The sequence below is a fragment of the Macaca fascicularis genome, chromosome 16, assembly GCF_037993035.2.
Source record: "Macaca fascicularis isolate 582-1 chromosome 16, T2T-MFA8v1.1".
Classification (NCBI taxonomy): domain Eukaryota; kingdom Metazoa; phylum Chordata; class Mammalia; order Primates; family Cercopithecidae; genus Macaca; species Macaca fascicularis.
Window position 1 is genome coordinate 63,696,357 of NC_088390.1, and position 20,348 is coordinate 63,716,704.

Below are 20,348 nucleotides of genomic sequence, written 5' to 3' on the forward strand. Positions count from 1 at the left end.
TGGGCCACTTCTTAGAAAGTCAGCAAGAACATGCGGTCTTTCTTTCTTTCTGCTCCACCATCACTACCATGTGGGTTTTGTGTTCATAGGCACATGATGGCTGTGGAACCAAGTTCCGAGCAGAAAGAAGGGAGCAGAGATTGGGCATAGTGGCTCACACCTGGAATCCCAGCACTTTGGGAGACTGAGGCGAGAGACCAGCCTGGGCAATGTGGTGAAACCCAGTCAGTACAGAAAAAAACACAAAAATTAGCTGGGAGGCACGCACCGGTACTCCCAGCTACTTGGGAGGCTGAGGTGGGAGGATCACCTGAGCCCAGGAGGTTGAGGCTGCAATGAGCCGAGATCATGCCACAGTACTCCAACCTGGGTAACAGAGTGAGACCCCATTAAAAAAAAAAAAAAAAAAAAAAAGGAGGTTAGGGAGGAAAAGAGAGAAAGAGAGAGAGGAAGAAGAAAGGAAGGAAGGGAGAGAGAGAGGGAGGAAGGGAGGAAGGGAGGAAGGGAGAGAAGGAGGAAAGGAGGGAGGGAGGGAGGGAGGGAGGGAGGAAGGAAGGAAGGAAGAAAGGAAGAAGGAAGGAAGGAAGGAAGGAAGAAGGAAGGAAGGAAGGAAGGAAGGAAGAAGGAAGGAAGGAAGGAAGAAGGAAGGAAGGAAGGAAGGAAGGAAGGAAGGAAGGAAGGAAGGAAGGAAGGAAGGAAGGAAGGAAGGAAGGAAGGAGCAGAGTCAATGGTTCACTTGCCCTTTTGAGAAAGTTTACCCAGGAGCCCTGCTCCACGACTTCTGCTTACATCTCATTGGCAAACACAGACCAATCACTGGGCGGTAACTAGGGCGAAAGGGTGAGACTTACTGCTCAACAGTGCCACAGGGACATCAGATATAGACACAAAATCTTTTTTTTTTTTTTTTTTTTTGAGACGGAGTCTCGTTCTGCCGCCCAGGCTGGAGTGCAGTGGCGACGTCCACTCACTGCAAGCTCTGCCTCCCGGGTTCACGCCATTCTCCTGCCTCAGCCTCCTGTGTAGCTGGGACTACAGGCGCCCACCACTGCGCCCGGCTAATTTTTGTATTTTTTTAGTAGAGACGGGGTTTCACCATCTTAGCCAGCATGGTCTCGATCTCCTGACCTCGTGATCCGCTGGTCTCGGCCTCCCAAAGTGCTGGGATTACAGGCCTGAGCCACCGCGCCCAGCTAGACACAAAATCTTAAGCCGTGCATGGTAGCACACATTTGTAGTCCTAACTACTTGGAAGACTGAGGCAGGAAGATTGCATGAGTCCAGGAATTGGAGGCCAGCCTGGGCAACAGAGCGAGTCTCTCTCTCTTTCTCTCTCTCTCTCTGTCTCTCTCTTTCTCTCTCTGTCTCTGTCTCTCTCTCTCTCTCTCTGAAACAGTCTTGCTTTGTCACCTAGGCTGGTGTGCAGTGGTGCAAAGACTGCAGCCTCGACCTCCTGGCCTCAAGCAATCCTCCCACTTTGGCCTGGGATTAGAGGTGTGAGCCACCGTGCCCAAGACAAGGTCTCGCTCTGTTGCCCAGGCTGCAGTGTGGTGGGATGATCTCATCTCACTGCAGTGACCCTATCTCTTAAATATATATAATTTCAATGCTACAGAAGCTCCCAAATTAGGCACATACCTCAGCTCTGTAAGCCTCAGTCTGCTTATCCATAAAATGTATGAGATGCATGACTGGCATTTTGCGTAGGACAATTCATCAGTGTGTGGGGCTCTCCTGTGCATCACAGAGTGTTTAGCCTCTCTAATCTCTAGATACCAAATGCCAATATCACCCACCTACGGCATTGTGATAAAACCACAGACCTCTGTGGGTTTGCAAATACCTTCTGGTTGGGGTGGGATATGGGAGGGGAACACCTTCCTGGGCTGGAAACAACTATACTTTTTTTTTTTTTCTGTCACCCAGGCTGGAGTGCAATGGTATGATCATAGTTCACTGCAGCCTCAAATTCCTGGGCTCCAGCAATCCTCCCACCTCAGCCTTTGGAGTAGCTAGAAGTACAAGCACACAACACCATGTTCATCTAATTTTTAGTTTTTTTTTAAGAGATGGGGGTCTCATTGTGTTACCTAGGCTGTAGCCTCTTTTATAAAGGTTAGAGTTTTTTTTGTTTTTTGTTTTCTTTTAACTTTCTTCCTTTTTGAGACGGAGTCTCGCTCTGTTGCCAGTCTGGAGTGCGGTGGCACAATCTCGGCTCCCTGCAACCTCCACCTCCCAGGTTCAAGCGATTCTCCTGCCTCAGTCTCCCAAGTAGCTGGGATTACAGATGCATACCACCACATCTGCCTGATTTTTGTATTTTTAATAGAAACAGGATTTCACTATGTTGGCTAGGTTGGTCTCGAACCCCTGACTTCAAGTGATCCTCCTGCCTTGGCCTCCCAAAGTGCTGGGATTACAGGCTTGAGCCACTGCACCTAGCCTCTATCTACTATTGTTCCAATGATCTAACTACTTCCAAATCACTCCTCCATATTCCCGGAAGACCTTCCTCTCCACATTGGGCCTCACTCTCATTTCAGGTGACTTTTATTAGGTTGGTGCAAAAGTAGTTGCAGTTTTTGCCATTACTTTTATTTTATTTTATTTATTTTTTGAGACAGAGTCTTGCACTGTTGCCTGGGCTATGGTGCAGTGGCGCGATCTCAGTTCACTGCAACCCTTGCCTCCTAGGTTCAAGCAATTCTCCCACCTCAGCCTCCCAAGTAGCTGGGATTACAGGCGCCTGCCACCACGGTCTGGCTAATTTTTTGTATTTTTAGTAGAGATGGGGTTTCACTATGTTGGCCAGGCTGGTCTCCAATGCCTGACCTTGTGATCCACCTGCCTCGGCCTCCCAAAGTGCTGGAATTACAGGTGTGAGCCACCGCACCTGGCCTATTTTTTTATTATTTATTTATTTATTTTTTGAGATGGAGTCTCACTCTGCCGCCCAGGCTAGAGTGCTATGGCTCTATCTTGGCTCACTGTAACCTCTTCCTCCCAGGTTCAGGTGATTCTCCTGCCTAAGCCTCCTGAGTAGCTGGAAGTACAGGTGCCCACTGCCACAACTGGCTAATTTTTGTATTTTTAAGTAGAGACGGGTTTCACCATGTTTGCTGGCCGGGCTGGTTTCAAACCCCTGACCTCAGGTGATCTGCCCACCTCGGCCTCCCAAAGTGCTAGGAATACAGACATGAGCTGCCGTGCCTGGCCGCCATTACCTTAATGGCAAAAAGCACAGTTACTTTTGCATCAACCTAATATGTCCATCTGGATGGTCTTGGCCAGACTGGCAGTTCCCCTTTACCAACACCCTTTACCTCTTCTCTATTTCAGTTGCCCACACAATGGCCAGAGCCCAGCACTTGCCATCCATGAGCTATTCCTTAACCTTAAACTTCACTGGCTCTAGCCAGGTGTGGTGGCTGTAATCCTAGCACTTTGGGAGGCCAAAGCAGATGGATCACTTGAGGTCAGGAATTCGAGACCAGCCTGACCAACATGGTGAAACCCCGTCTCTACTAAAATACAAAAATTAGCCAGGCGTGATGGCGCGTGCCTGTAGTCCCAGCTACTCTGGACGCTGAGACAGGAGAATCGCTAGAACCCAAGAGGCGGAGGTTGCAGTGAGCTGAGATCATGCCATTGCACTCCAGCTGGGGCAACAGAGCAAGATTCCTTCTTAAAAAACAAACAAACAAACAAACAAACAAACGAAAAAAACTTCAGTGGTTCATTCATGGTTCATCACTTCCTGCATCTCCAGTTTCTCATTCCCTTGGTCTCATTCTTCTTCCCTGCACTGATTCACCCTCCTCAGCTTTCAGCCCCATTCTAGCTTCACATTCTTCTTCCTGCAGCCTGGATATGCTGATCCATCCCTCCTCCATTCCCCTGATCCTCACCTCATCCTTCTGGGAGAACCCCAGCCCTGGCTCCAGCTGACTTTCTGCCCTCTTATCCCACACTTGGCAGCTGAGCACTGATGGAGCCAGTGCACACCCAAGCAGATGGTTGCCATGACAACCTGGGGGTCTCTGGCCGCCCCACCTCCTCCACTCCTGGGCTGGGAGTTCTTCTGAGCTGTCCTTGTCAGCCCTTTCTGTTTCCTACCTTTATCCTCCTCCCTTCTCATTGTCACTCTCGACAGATAACTTCACTCCTACTTGTAGGTGAAAATAGAAGCCATCAGGCAGAAGCCCCCTCAACATCCTGCCCCCAACTCCCACCCCACTGAAACATTTATTTTTATCCACTCTTATCCTTTCCTCTCTTTTATTGTAGGAAAGGTTTCCTTCCTGTAGTTAATCCCTCCACCTGAGCCCTGCATCCCAGCAGTTCAGCCTCCTCAGGGACCTTGGCTCTCAAAATCCCCTCTCTGCCCTTTCAGTATTTTAACATGTTAGCCTCTTTTCTTCTAAGTGCCGACACTACTAGTCTCCCTTTCTCTCTTTTCTCTTGGAGTAAGGGTTCCTAACCTTTTTAAACTGTGGATTCCCTCAGCAGTCTGGTGAGGGTTTTTTTATTTTGTTTTTTGTTTTTTGAGGCGGAGTCTCGCTCTGTCACCCAGGCTGGAGTGCAGTGGTGCGATCTAGGTTCACTGCAACCTCCACCTTCCCGGTTCAAGCAATCCTCCTGCCTCTGCCTCCCAAGTAGCTGGGATTACAAGTGCCCGCCACCATGCCCAGCTAAATTTTTTGTATTTTTAGTACAAAAATACCATGTTGGCAAGGCTGGTCTCGAACTCCTGACCTCAGATGATCTGCCTGCCTCAGCCTTCCAAAGTGCTGGGATTACAGGCATGGGCCACTGCGCCCGGTCGATGTTTTTTGAATACATAAAATGATACACATAGAATTACCACAGGAACCAATTACATACAATATGTTGTTACAATATTTTTAAGTTGCATGAATAATTTTTGACATAGTTATATATTTTCTTTTATTTTGTGCCCTTTATTAATGCATTCAATAATGAGATCTTGAAGTGGGCCTAATAACTTCTGTATTTAAATTTTTTTATTTTTATTTATTTATTTTTTTAGAGACAAGGTCTCACTCTGTTGCTCAGGTTAGAGTGCAATGGCATGATCATAGCTCACTGTAACTTCAAACTCCTGGGCTCAAGCAATCCGCCTGCCTTAGCCTCGCAAAATGTTGGAACTATAGGCATGTGCCACCACGCCCGGCTAATTTTTTTTATTTTTATTTTTTTGTAGAGAGAGGGGGTCTGTATGTTGCCCAAGCTGGTCTCAAACTCCTGGGCTCAAGTGATCCTCTCACCTCGGCCTCCCAAAGTGCTGGGATTACAGGTGTGAGCCATCACACCCAGCAATTTCTGTCTTTTTAAAATATTGATAATTGGCCGGGCGCGGTGGCTCAAGCCTGTAATCCCAGCACTTTGGGAGGCCGAGATGGGCGGATCACGAGGTCAGGAGATCGAGACCATCCTGGCTAACACGTTGAAATCCCGTCTCTACTAAAAAAAAATACAAAAAAGTAGCCGGGCGACATGGCGGGCACCTGTAGTCCCAGCTACTCAGGAGGCTGAGGCAGGAGAATGGCGTAAACCTGGGAGGCGGAGCTTGCAGTGAGCTGAGATCCGGCCACTGCACTCCAGCCTGGGCGACAGAGCCAGACTCCGTCTCAAAAAAAAAAAAAAAAAAATTGATAATTATAAGCAATATTTTGCAATATCTGCATCAAAAAAACTTTTTTTCACTAGCTGAGCATGGCAGCATGTGCCTACAGTTCCAGCTATTTGGTAGGCTGAGGTGGGAGGATTGCTCAAGCCTGAGAGGTTGCAGCTCCAGTGCATGGTGATTACACCACTATACTCCAGCCTGGGCGACAGAGCGAGATCCTGAACCCTCTTTAAAAAAAAAAAAAAAAAAGGTATACTTACTGACCACGTCTTTATCTTCCACACATCTCAATTTTATGATTTCTCAAACATCCATTTGTGCCAACTGTGTATAAGGATAAACAGTGATTGTTTCAGCAGCATATATACTAAAATTGGAATGATACAGAGATTAGCAAAATTAAATTAAAAATTCAAAAATACAGAAAGAATAAGTAACCTTTTGCAATCTAGTTTTTACTCCATGGCCCAGGGCCACTAGTCTCTCCAAAGTTTCACATGGTCCCATGAATTTTTTTTTTTTTTTTGAGACAGAGTCTCACTCTGTTGCCCAGTCTGGAGTGCAAGTGCCATTCACTCAGCTCACTGCAACCTCTGCCTCCCAGCCTCAAGCGATTCTCCTCCCTCAGCCTCCTAAGTAGCTGGGATTACAGGTGTGCACCACCACGCCTGACTAATTTTTATGTTTTTAGTAGAGATGGGGTTTCACCATGTTGGCCAGGCTGGTCTCAAACTCCTGACCTTAAATAGTCCATCCACTTAGGCCTCTCAAAATGCTGGGATTACAGGCATGAGCCACCGTGCCTGGGCCCTTGAATTTAAAGTACCTTTTTCTTTTCTTTCTTTTGAGACAGAGTTTTGCTCCTGTTGCCCAGCCTGGAGTGCAATGGAGCGATTTCAGCTCACTGCAACATCTGCTTCCCGGGTTCAAGTGATTCTCCTGCCTCAGCCTCCTGAGTAACTGGGACTACAGGCATGCGCCACCATGCCTGGCTAATTTTGTATTTTTAGTAGAGACAGGGGTTTCTCAATGTTGGTTAGGCTGGTCTCGAACTCCTGATCTCAAGTGATCCACCCGCTTCAGCTTCCCAACGTGCTGGGATTACAGGCGAGAGCCACCACACCCGGCTTTTCTTTTCTTCTTTTTTTTTCCATAGGCATGTTTCAGAGCTCAGTTTGATTATGTAACATCTAGCATGAGTGACTCTATTCTGGTTTGGTCTGAATTGCTAGGGCCTAGGACAGGAAGCTAGTCTAAAGCAATGGCCTCCTGTAAATTGTATTTAAGAGCATGAATAGGGTCTTACAGGGAGAATACGTGGTGTGGGAACATCCTAGATTGGAAGAGGACTAGACTAGAACCTGATAGTGAATGGCAAAGAAAAATGAAGGAGCAAGCAAAAAAAGCAGAAGGAAACCTGGCGTGTGTCAGTATGGTTTCATTGCCTACCCCTTCATTTGGGACAAACCTTGATTTCGTTTTGCATTCCACCCTTCCTCCAAGTGGTTCAGCAATGAGTCCTGATTAATCCAAGCCAATCTTGTTATCACAATTTCCCTGCCAGGGACTGATTTAGGAAGGGACATAAGATGCAATTCAGGCCAGTGAGATGTGAGGAAAGACTTCTGGGGGCTTCTGGGGAAGGTCTCCTCATTGGTTAAAAATAAAGAGACATACGGGAAGAGACACACTCGCTAGCTGCATATTTTCATGTTGGGATATAGCATTGGAATGACTTGTATTAGGGTTTTCCAGAGAAACAGAACCAGTAGGTTCTAGATATAGATATACAGATAGATATTTATATATGAGGAGATTTATAGGAATTGGCTTATGTGGTTATGGAGGCCAGGAAGCCCCATGATATGCTCTCTGCGAGCTGGAGAACCTGGAAAGCCAGTGTGTAATTCTGTCTGAGTCCAAACGCCGGGTAATCAGCCGAGGGCCAATGATGTGGGTCCCACTCTGAGTCCGGAAGCCCAAGTCTGAGGGTAGGAGGAAATGGGTGTCTCAGCGCAAGCAGAGAGAGTGAGTTCACCCTTGCTCCATCCTTTTGTTCTATTCAGGCCTTTAATGGATTGAGTGATGCCTACCCATACTAGGAGAGTCATCTGCTTCACTCAGTTCATCAGCTCAAATGAAAATCCCTTCCAGAAACATCCTCACAGACACAGCCAGAAATAATGTTTTACCAGTTATCTGGGCATCCCTTAGCCCAGTCAAGTAGTACACCCAATTAACCATCACACACTGCTACAGTCATCCTTGAACAGTGCAGAGAGCACCTTTACAACAAGCCATCGTCTTCAGGGTGGTAGACCAGAACGGTGGATGGTAGCTGGGAGCAGCAGCTCATGCATGTAATCCCAGCACTTTGGGAGGCCAAGGCAGGCAGATTGCTTGATCCGAGAAGTTCAAGACTAGCCTGGGTGACATGGTGAAACCCTGTCTCTACCAAAAAAACCCAAAAAAATTAGCTGAGCATGGTGGCGCATGCCTGTAGTCCCAGCACTTTGGGAGGCTGAGGCAGGAGGATCATTTGAGTCCAGAGGTCGAGGTTGTGGTGGGCCAAAATCATGCCACTGTACTCCAGCCTGGGTTATAGAGTGAGACCCTGTCTCAAAAAAAAAAAAAGGTGGAAAGTACCCAAGTCCCTGATGACACTGCTGAGCCTTCAAATTAATCAGCCCTGAAGCTCTTCAAATGTGAGATATATTTTTCCTATGATTTAAGCTATTTGACTTGGAGTCTTTTTTTTTTTTTTTTTTTTTTTTTTTGCAGCTAAAGGCACAGCCATAGAGAAGAATACTGCAAGAGCCTAGGCGGCAGAAAGCTCCAAAGAAGAAATGAGTTGGCATCTGAGGCTGCAGGGAAACAGAGTCATATGGAGACAGAACAAGGTACTTTAGGCTGGGTGTGGTGGCACATGCCTGTAATCCTAGCTACTTGGGAGGCTGAGGCAGGAGAATCACTTGAACCCGGGAGGCAGAGGTTGTAGTGAGCCGAGATCGCACCACTGCACTGTGCCAGCTTGGGCAACAAGAGTGACACTCCATCTCAAAGAAAAAAAAATGGCCAGGCATAGTGGCTCATACCTGTAATCCCAGCATTTTGGGAGGCCAAGGCAGGAGCATTACTTGAGGTCAGGAGTTTGAGACCAGCCTGGCCAACATGGTAAAACCCGGTCTCTACTAAAAATACAAAAATTACCTTGGCATGGTGGTGTGTTCCGGTAATCCCAGCTTCTCGGGAGGCTGAGGCAGGAGAATCGCTTGAACCTGGGAAGTGGAGGTTGCAGTGAGCCAAGATCATGCCATAGCATGCCAGCCTGGATGGTAGAGTAAGACTCTGTCTCAAAAAAAATTTTTTTTTTTTTTTTTTTTTTTTGAGGCGGAGTCTCGCTCTGTCGCCCAGGCTGGAATGCAGTGGCACGATCTCGGCTCACTGCAAGCTCCGCCTCCCGGGTTTACGCCATTCTCCTGCCTCAGCCTCCGAGTAGCTGGGACTACAGGCGCCCGCCACCACGCCCGGCTAGTTTTTTGTATTTTTAGTAGAGACGGGGTTTCACCATGTTAGCCAGGATGGTCTCGATCTCCTGACTTCGTGATCCACCCGCCTCGGCCTCCCAAAGTACTGGGATTACAGGCTTGAGCCACCGCGCCCGGCCAAAAAAAATTTTTAATTAAATAATTTAAAAAAAAAAAACACCACGAGATTCACAGCAACCAATCCAAAGGGCTCAGTTTACCCGTTGCCATGATAATGATGTCCCCTCTGTTTTAATCCTGTAAGGAAATCACTTTGAAACAACCAATCCACTTTTTGTTCTCTGTTCCTGCTTTCCTCAGTCCTTTTCTGTCTATAAAACCAATCTTTTTGGCTGGGCGCGGTGGCTCACGCCTGTAATCCCAGCACTTTGGGAGGCCGAGGCAGCCAGATCACAAGGTCAGGAAATCGAGACCATCCTGGCTAACACGGTGAAACCCCGTCTCTACTAAAAATACAAAAAATTAGCTGGGTGTGGTGGCGGGCCCCTGTAGTCCCAGCTACTCGGAAGGCTGAGGCAGGAGAATGGCGTGAACCCGGGAGGCAGAGCTTGCAGTGAGCCGAGATCGCGCCACTGCACTCCAGCCTGGGGGACACAGAGAGACTCCGTCTCAAAAAAAAAAAAAAAAAAAAACCAACCCAGAACCACAGCCTAATTTGTAACCCCACAGAGATGACTCTGGCACTAGTGAACAATGCTGCTGTGATTTATGCGAAACCTCAATTGGCCACATTTTGTTACTATGCCAAAGGTGAGCTGGTTCCTCCACCCCTGTTGAGATCCCTAGAGCTATCCAAAGCCTGGGGGGAAAAAATAAGTCACTAGTGCTCAAACTGGTAGCTTCAAACCGCTCACAGTTAAGTGCTGAATGATTTGGTGGCCATTGAGGTGTGAATGTGGTTTTATGTTTGGAGAGATCACAGGCAAGTGTGGCATGATTGGCTGTAATATTTGAAGAACAAGACTAGTGAACAATACAGTCAGGATGGCTAAAGGTGACCCCAAGAAACCAAAGGGCAAGATGTCTGATTATGCCTTCTTTGTGTAGACGTGAAGAGAAGAACATAAGAAGAAAAACCCAAAGGTCCCTGTCAATTTTGCAGAATTTTCCAAGAAGTGCTCTGAGAGGTGGAAGACAATGTCCGAGAAAGAGAAATCTAAATTTGATGAACAGGCAAAGGCGGATAAAGTGCGCTATGATCGGGAAATGAAGGATTATGGACCAGCTAAGGGAGGCAAGAAGAAGAAGGATCCTAATGCTCCCAAAAGGCCACCATCTGGATTCTTCCTGTTCTGTTCAGAATTCTGCCCCAACATCAAATCCACAAACCTCAGCATCTCTATTGGAGACGTGGCAAAAAAGCTGGGTGAGATGTGGAAGAACTTAAATGACAGTGAAAAGCAGCCTTATATCACTCAGGCGGCAAAGCTGAAGGAAAAGTATGAGAAGGATTTTGCTGTCTACAAGTCGAAAGGAAAGTCTGATGGCACAAAGGGTCCTGCTAAAGTCGCCCGGAAAAAGGTAGAAGAGGAAGATGAAGATGAGGAGTTCCCTATTCTACACTAGGTGCTGACTTTTTGGTATGTTTATCTCCTTCACAAAACCATATGACTTTGGTTTGCTATCTCTATTTTCCGAGCTTAAAACAGTATGCAAGGCCAGGCGTGGTGGCTCACACCTATAATCCCAGCACTTTAGGAGGCCGAGGCAGGTGGATCACCTGAGGTCAGGAGTTTGAGACCAGCCTGGCCAACATGGAGAAACGCTGTCTCTACTAGAGATACAAAATTAACTGGGCATGGTGGCGCATGCCTGTAGTCTCAGCTACTCTGGAGGCCGAGGCAGGAGAATCGCTTGAACCCGGAAGGCAGAGGTTGCAGTGAACCGAGATCGCACCATTGCACTCCAGCCTGGGCAACAAGAGCAAAACTCCGTCTCCAAACAAAACAAAACAAAACAAAACAAAACAAAACAAAACAGCCGGGCGCGGTGGCTCAGGCCTGTAATCCCAGCACTTTGGGAGGCCGAGAGGGGCGGATCACGAGGTCAGGAGATCGAGACCATCCTGGCTAACCCGGTGAAACCCCGTCTCTACTAAAAAATACAAAAAACTAGCCGGGCGAGGCGGCGGGTGCCTGTAGTCCCAGCTACTCGGGAGGCTGAGGCAGGAGAATGGCGTGAACCTGGGAGGCGGAGCTTGCAGTGAGCTGAGATCTGGCCACTGCACTCCAGCCTGGGCGACAGAGTGAGACTCCGTCTCAAAACAAAACAAAACAAAACAAGTGTGCAAACTTGCACATGTACCCACTGAACCTAGAATAAGAGTTGGAAAGAAAAAAAAAAGATATGGCAAATAAATCTATCAAGAAAAGGGGCCAGGCGCGGTGGCTCACGCCTGTAATCCCAACACTTTGGGAGGCCGAGGCAGGTGGATCATGAGGTCAGGAGATGGAGACCATCCTGGCTAACATGGTGAAACCCCGTCTCTACTAAAAATACAAAAAATTAGCCGGGCGTGCTGGCGGGCGCCTGTAGTCCCAGCTACTCGGGAGGCTGAGGCAGGAGAATGGCATGAACCCAGGGGGCGGAGCTTGCAGTGAGCCGAGATCACACGACTGCACTCCAGCCTGTGACAGCAAGACTCCGTCTCAAAAAAAAAAAATCTATCAAGAAAAAAATACCAGTGTGCCAGCATAGTACAGATGCATAATAAAAAAAAGAATAATCAAATGATCTACAAACAGGATTACTTTTAGGTTTATTTTCTTTTTCCTATTCCTTGAGAAAACAATACAGAAACAGCCCATTTTGTTCTATTTCACAACTAAAATATGAATTTAGTACAACTCCCTTCACACAAAGAGCGTCGGCTCTTTGCCTTCATTGTTTTAATTTTTCCTTTTCTTGTTTTGTTTTATTTTGTTTTGTTTTTGAGACAGAGTCTTGCTCTGTGCCCGGGCTGGAGTGCAGTGGCACAATCTTGGCTCACTGCAACCTCCACCTCCTTGGTTCAAACAATTCCCCTGCCTCAGCCTCCTGAGTAGCTGGGATTACAGGCGGATGCCACCATGTCTGGCTATTTTTTATTTTTTTTATTTATTTTTAAATAAAAATATAAAGGGGTTTCACCATGTTGGCCAGACTGGTCTCGAACTCCTTACCTCAGGCAATCTGTCCGCCTCGGCCTCCCAAAGTGCTGGGATTACAGACGTGAGCCACCGCGCCTGGCCCCCTTTTCTTTATTTCGAAAGTTAAACTCCCTGGGGTCATAAGATTCCAGTCTCATGACTAAAAGCAGTTCTAATTAGCTGCTCTTCTTCCCAGTCCCTGCCACAGCCTCATTTGCCCACCTCATACCTCTGCCTCCTCACCTCGACAAGATACCTGTGCTCCTGACATACTGGAGGCTGGGCATTCAGGAAAGGTCAGAAATGAAAGTGCATTCCAAAACATGTTTTATTCCACCTGGGATGTCCAAGAAAGGCTCTGGACATTTAACAAACTTGTTAGTTTACAAATGCTACATTTATTATCAGAGGCAGACCAAGGCCTCAGACTAAGGAACAGCACATCCCACTGCATTATCACAACCTGGACCAGAGAACTTGGAGCCAAGCAAATTAAAGTCAACATTCAACAATCAAGCCATGGGTAAATGACCTTGAGGCCCTGAATGTGAAACCTATGAGAAGGACCATGAATCTGAGCAGAAGCTCAACCTCATGAAAGTTTGATCTTAAACTGAATCTGTGGGATCATAAGTACTTGGGTGTTCAAGACCAGCCTGGGCAACTCCTGTCTCTACAGAAAAAAAAAAAAAAAAAAAAAATGGCCAGGTGAAGTGGCTCATGCCTGTAATCCCAGCACTTTGGGAGGCCAAGGCAGGAGGATCACCTGAGGTCAGGAGATTGAGACCAGCCTGGCCAACATGGTGAAACTTTGTCTCTACTAAAAATACAAATTAGCCGGGCATGGGGGCTGCTGCCTGTAATTCCAGCTATTTGAGAGGCTGAGGTGGGAAAATTGCTTGAACCCCAGATGGGGGCGTTGCAGTAAGCTGAGATCGTGCCACTGCACTCCAGCCTGGGCGACAGAGTGAGACTCTGTCTCAAAAACAAACAAACACATAAAAATTAGCCAATGTGGTGGTATGTGTCTGTAGTCCCAGGTTCTCATGAGGTTGAGGTGGGAGGATCAATTGAGCCCAGGACTCAGGAGGTCGAGACTGCAGTCAGCCATGATTTTGCCAGTGTACTCCAGCCTAGATGACAGAGCAAGATCTTGTCTCAAAAAAATAAAATAAAAATTAAAAAAATAAACTTTCGCCTGCAGCAGCAGCCAAGCTATACCTCAGTTCTGATTGCATCTAGTGATAATAATAATAGTGGTTAATATTTGTTAAGTGCTTACTATGAGTCAGTCACTGTGCTAGGTGCTCGTGCATCATCGCATGTAACCCACATCAACTGGTCAGTTCTCAGGAGAAATGGAAAGCATACCCTGCTAATGACTGGGAGACCTACGGTCAGATCTGTGAGTACATTTCAATTTCCAACCTATTTCTATAAGAGTAGGAAGAGAGGCACCTCCTGTGTGTTAGAGATGGCTTCTGAGAGCAACTGTGCCGTGCAACTCCTCCAACTCAGATTCACATTTTCCGTTTTTTTTTTTTTTTAATTTGAGATGGAGTTTCACTCTTGTTGCCCAGGCTAGAGCGTGATGTCACAATCTCTCAGCTCACCGCAACCTTCGCCTCCCAGGTTCAAGCACTTCTCCTTCCTCAGCCTCCCAAGTAGCTGGGATTACAGGCATGTGCCACCATGCCCAGCTAATTTTCTGTATTTTTAGTACAGATGGGGTTTCTCCATGTTGGTCAGGCTGGTCTTGAACTCCCAACCTCAGGTGATCCACTTGCCTCGGCCTCCCAGAGTGCTGGGATTACAGGCGTGAGCCACCGCACTCGGCCAAATTCACATTTTCTAACCTTCTTGCCTACAACCTGGGATTTGAAGAAAGTTTTCCAACTTTTGGGAGACTTAAAAACTCATCCTTCAACTTCTGGGAGACTGTATGTTGAGTAAGGCACTGTTATGAATCACAAGAAAAGAAAAAAATTTAATTTCCTGGTTTCCCGAGTGTATGAACTAATTATCATTGTTATTATTGTTTTATTTTATTTAATTAATTACTTTATTTTTTGAGACGGAGTTTCACTCTTGTTGCCCAGGCTGGACTGCAATGGCACGGTCTTGGCTCACTGCAACCTCTGCCTCCCGGGTTCAAGCGATTCTCCTGTCTCATCCTGTCAAGTAGCTGGGATTACAGGCGACCATCACCATGTCTGGCTAATTTTTGTATTTTTAGTAGAGATGGGGTTTCATCACATTGGCCAGGCTGGTCTCAAACTCATGACCTCAGGTGATCCATTTGCCTCGGCGTCCCAAAGTGCTGGAATTACAGGCGTCAGCCACCGCACCTGGCCTATTTTATTTTTTTTGAGAGTCTTACTCTGTCGCTCAGGCTGGAGTGCAGTGGCGAGATCTCGGCTCACTGCAACCTCTGCCTCCCAGGTTCAAGCGATTCTCCTGACTCAGCCTCCCAAGTAGCTGTAACTATAGGCATGTGCCACCACTCGGATCATTTTTGTATTTTTAGTAGAGACGGCATTTCACTATATTGGCCAGGCTGGTCTCGAACTCTCAACCTCAAGTGATCCGCCCGCCTCGGCCTCTCAAAGTGCTCGGATTATAGGCGTGAGCCACCACACCCGGCTAATTATTATTTTTAGAGATGGGGGTCTCGCTATGTTGCCCAGACTGGGCTCAAACTCCTCTGCTCAACCAATCCTGGGCCTCCCAAGTACCTGGGACTACAGATGGCGCCACCGCGCCCGGCTTTAGCTTACTACGTTAAAGCCCTACCAGACTCACGTGGCCGGGGGCCAGTTTATTCTCATCTCTTGAAGCCATGCGCTTCACCTGGGCCGACTGGGAGAAGCCTCTGAAGCCAGCCAGCCCCTAAGGAGTGGTTCTGTCGGGGGAAGGGAGCCTCAAGGCTAACGAAGGAGCTCCGACCCCGCCCTTCAACTTCAGAGGGAGCAATGAACCCCCTTCCCTGAAAGGACGAGATTACTGGGTCCTCTTGGGGGACTCTGGAGATCCTCCTGGCCGGAGCTGGAGGAAGCTGGGAGGCCCGGCGGGGTGCGGGGAGGGAAACTGAGCCGAGGCCGGGTAGAGGGCGGGCGTGGGGCGAGCCAGAGACTTCTCAAGAAGCCCAGAGGATTCTGGGGACTGGAAAGCGGCCGAGTTTTTTTTTTTTTTTTTTTTTTTTTTAAAAAAGAGGGAGAGAGAGAGAGAGAATGGAGAAAACAAAATCTCTCGTCTGAGCATGACTCTTGGCTGTGGTGCTTTCCCCAGCGCCTCTGCAGCGGTTCCCAGAGAAAGCCCGCCAGGCGAGGACAGACGGACAGACCGACGCAACGGTCTTCCCAGCGCAGACTTGGAACGCCCCAGGGGGTGGGGGAGGCTGCACCACCTCTTCAGTAATTGGTTTGGAGACAATTGGCCATCCATATGGAAAAGATAAAGTAGATCCTATCTGACTGCAGGCCTCCAAATAAATTCCAGATGAACTAGAGCCCTACAGGGAACAAGCAACGCTACTATAGAGCTTTGGGAAGAAAACGTAAAGATAACTGTATGACACGGGGATAGGGGATGTTTTCTCTAACAAAGTACAAAACGTGCAAAACATAAAGGAAACGAAAGTATGGACCGGGCGCAGTGACTCCCACCTGTAACCCCAGCACTTTGGGAGGCTGAGGAGGGAGGATCGCTTGAGCCCAGGAGTTTTTGTTTTTGTTTTCTTGAGACAAGGCCTCTTGCTCTTGCCCAGGCTGGAGTGCAGTGGCAGCGGGATCTCTGCTCACTGCAACCTCCGCCTCCCAAGGAGCTGGGTGGGGCTACAGGCACCGGCACCACACTTGGCTAATTAAAAAAAAATTTTTTTTTTGGCCCGGCGAGGTGGCTCATGCCTGTAATTCCAGCACTTTGGGAGGCCAAGGTGGGCGGATCGCGAGGTCAGGAGATCAAGACCATCATGACTAACACAGTGAAACCCCACCTGTACTAAAAATACAAAAAATTAGCCAGGCGTGATGTCGGGCGCCTGTAGTCCCAGCTACTTGGGAGGCTGAGGCAGGAGAATGGGTGAAACCAGGAGGTGGAGCTTGCAGTGAGCTGAGACTGGGCCACTGCACTCCAGCCTGGGGTACAGGGCGAGACTCCGTCTCAAAAAAAAAAAAAAAAAAATTTTTTTTTTTTACAGAGATGAGGCCTCACTATATTGCCCAGGCAGGTCTCAAACTCCTGGCCTTAAATGATTCTCCCGTCTCGGCCTCCCAAAGTGCTGGGATTACTGGTTATGCCACTGTGCCCAGGGAGCCCAGGAGTCCGAGATGAGCCTGGGCAACACAGCAAGACCTCTGTCTCTATTTTTTTTTTTAAAAAGATGGTATGGTGTTATGATACATATTGGTTTTCATCCACAGCTCAGGACTCCCATTGTCCTTGTTAGTCTTTTGTTATAATATTGGGTGTGTTAGCCCTCAGGGGCAGTGTCTGACCACCTCCTGCCCTCCTTTCACTCTAACATTCCTGGGCCTTTCTGCCTGTGGGCCTTAAGATCCTCCCATAAAGCTTCCATGAAAACCCTAGAGGACAGGGTTTAGTGAAGCTTCCAGATGCCTGAACACCTGGAGGTTCCTGGAGGGTGGAGTGCCCACAGAGGGCATGGAAGCTCCACAGCCCTGCCCTCAAACCTCACCTTCCGTGTCTCTTCATCTGTATCCTTTGCAATCTACGGGCTTTTTTTTTTTTTTTTTTTGGACGGAGTCTTGGTCTTTCACCCAGGCTGGAGTGCAGTGGTGGGCCATCTCGGCTCACTGCAACCTCCGCCTCCAAGGTTCAAGCGAGTCTCATTGCCTTAGCCTTCCTTGTAGCTGGGATTACAGGCACCCATCAAAAATGCCTGGCTAATTTTTTTTTTTTAAGTAGAGATGGTTTCACCATGTTGCCCAGGCTGGTTTCGAAGTCCTAACCTCAAACGATCCACTTGCCTCGGCCTCGCAAAGAGCTGGGATTATAGGCATGAGCCACTACACCAGGCCTGCATATGGTTTCTAATAAACCAGTAATTGTCAGTGTTTTCCCAAGTTCTGTGAGCTGCTCCCACAAATTAATTGGACCCAAAGAGGGGGTCATGAGAACCCCAGCTTGAAGCCTGCTGGTCCGAAGTTCTGGAGGCCCAGACTTGGGATTGGTACGGGGCAGGGAGGAAGTCTTGGGGACTAAGCCCTCAACCTATGAGATCTGACACTATCTCTGGGTAGATGGTGTTGGAACTGAATTAAAGGACACCCAGCTGGTGTCCAGTGCTGGGTGGGGAAAAAAGCCCCATGTGTATGGTCACAGAAATCTTCTGTGTGGATGATTGCTGTGGTGTGGGAGTAGAGGAAATGGTTAGAGAGTTTTCTCTAAACAATTGGTGTCGGCCGGGCGCGGTGGCTCACGCCTGTAATCCCAGCACTTTGGGAGGCCGAGACGGGTGGATCACGAGGTCAGGAGATCGAGACCATCCTGGCTAACACGGTGAAACCCCGTCTCTACTAAAAAAAAATACAAAAAACTAGCCGGGCGAGGTGGTGGGCGCCTGTAGTCCCAGCTACTCGGGAGGCTGAGGCAGGAGAATGGCGTGAACCCGGGAGGCGGAACTTGCAGTGAGCTGAGATCCAGCCTGGGCGACAGAGCGAGACTCCGTCTCAAAAAAAAAAAAAAAAAAAAATTGGTGTCAGTGAAGTGGGATTTGCAGAATGACCCTGACTCATATAAACAAGTGGTTTGGGAAGAAAAATGATAAAAGGGTGGGGGAAGAGGTCTTCGATTCCTGGGTGACCATGTGGTCACCATGGTGTGAAGCCACAACTCTGCTGAGATCAGTTACTAAAGGTAAAACTTACCAGTGGAATTTAGAGATGGATCCAACTCCCCAGGAATTGGTTCATTGAATGCATAAGAAAATACAAACTAGTAAGAAAAATGTGAAATATTCAGTCCCTTGATTATTGTTATCTATAATGGCTAAAATGAAAGTAAAAGAGGGTGCTGGGTTAGGAATTGAGGCTGGACCAAGCACAGATGTGAGTCTGGCTGAGCTCAGGCCACTAGCCTCAGAGTCACCCACAAAGAAGAAAATTATGCAGGGACAACAGAAAGTACTTCTGAGACCTGTGGTTACCAAGAAGGTAGTCCGTGTGAAGGAACCAAGTAACTATTGAAACCAGAGAGTAGAGTGTGGAGGAATTGTTCCAGTTCGTAGATCAGTATTATCAGCTTCCTGAGGAAGATTTACTAAAATGGATTCTGAGAGTGACTAATTTAGGGGCAGTATGCAGAGTGAAAGAGCATGTTTGGGTGATGTAGGACTCACAGTTCACTATTCTAGTCACAGATGGGTATATACGATTCAGACACACAGGAGGTTATTCCTGAGGGAACAGCCAGCCTGGTGGAATGTAGAAAAGTCACTGTAAAGGCCGGGTGTGGTGGTTCACACCTGTAATCCCAGCACTATGGGAGGCCAAGGCAGGTGGATCACCTGAGGTCAGGAGTTCAAGACCAGCCAGGCCAACATGGTGAAACCCCATCTCTATTAAAAATACAAAAATTAGCCGGGTGTGTTGGCTCATGCCTGTAATCCCAGTTACTCGAGAGGCTGAGGCGAGATAATCACTTGAACATGGAAGGCGGAGGTTGCAGTGAGCCAAAATCATGCCACTGCACTCCAGCCTGGGCAACAGAAAGAGTCTCTGTCTCCAAAAAAAAAAAAAAAAAAAAAATAGCTGGCATGGTGGCCGGTGCCTGTGGCCCCAGCTACTCAGGAGGCTAAGGTGGAAAGATCGCTTGAGCCCAGGATGTCAAGGCTGCATAAAAAGTCTCAGAGGCCGGGTGCAGTGGCTCACGCCTGTAATCCCAACATTTTGGAAGGCCAAGGTGGGCAGATCACAAGGTCAGGAGTTTGAGACCAGCCTGGCCAATATGGTGAAACCCCGTCTCTACTAAAAATACAAAAATTAGCAGAGTATGGTGAAGCGTGCCTATAATCCCAGGTACTTGGGAGGCTGAAGCAGAAGAATTGCTTGAACCCAGGAGGCAGAGGTTGCACTGAGCTGAGATCAAGCCATTGCACTCCAGCCTGGGCTACAGAGTGAGACTACATCTCAAAAAAAAAAAAAAAAAAAGGCTGGGCATGGTGGCTCACGCCTGTAATCCTAGCACTTTGGGAGACCAAGACAGGCAGATCACCTGAGGTCGACCAACATGGAGAAACCCCATCTCTACTAAAAATACAAAATTAGCTGGGCGTGATGGCACATGCCTGTAATCCCAGCTACTTGGGAGGCTGAGGCAGAAGAATGGCTTGAACCCGGGAGGTGGAGCCTGCGGTGAGTCGAGATCGCGCCATTGCACTCCAGCCTGGGCAACAAGAGCGAAACTCTGTCTCAAAAAAAAAAAAAAAAAAAAAAAATTTTAACTTGGCTGAGCATGGTGGCTCACGCCTATAATCCCAGCACTTTGGGAGGCTGAGGCAGGTACATTACCTGAGCTCAGGGGTTCAAGACCAGTCTGGGCAACATGATGAAACCCCTGTCTCTACCAAAAATACAAAAAAATTGGCCAGATGTGGTGGTGTACCCCTGTAATCTCAGCTACTAGTGAGGCTGAGCCAGGAGAATTGCTTGAACCTGAGAGAGGCAGAGGTTGTAGTAAGCCGAGATCGTGCCACTGCACTCCAACCTGGGCAACAGAGTGAGACTTTGTCTCAAAAAAAAAAAAGACCTTAAGTGGCATTGACAGTGTTTGTGATTCTAGAATCAGGCTACATTTCATTCCATAAAATAAATAGAATGAGTATTCAGATGAGTCAAGCACAGGTTAGTTTTATGGATGAAAAAGGGCAGAGAAAAATAGAAACAGAAGAAAAAAAAGTAGATTGGTCATTTCAAAGTTACTTGTCTTGTAAAGGTTAAAGAAGAAAGGACTTCCGTATCATGCCGGCTAAAACTGGCCTGTTTGGGGTTTTGGCTGTTCCTT

At 47.8% G+C, this 20,348-nt stretch overlaps 1 pseudogene; it reads left to right on the forward strand.

Annotated features, from left to right (window-relative positions):
- The first annotated feature begins 6,732 nt into the window (after window positions 1-6,732).
- LOC102127193 (high mobility group protein B3 pseudogene) lies at window positions 6,733-10,875 on the forward strand (annotated as a pseudogene).
- Window positions 10,876-20,348: the final 9,473 nt, after the last annotated feature.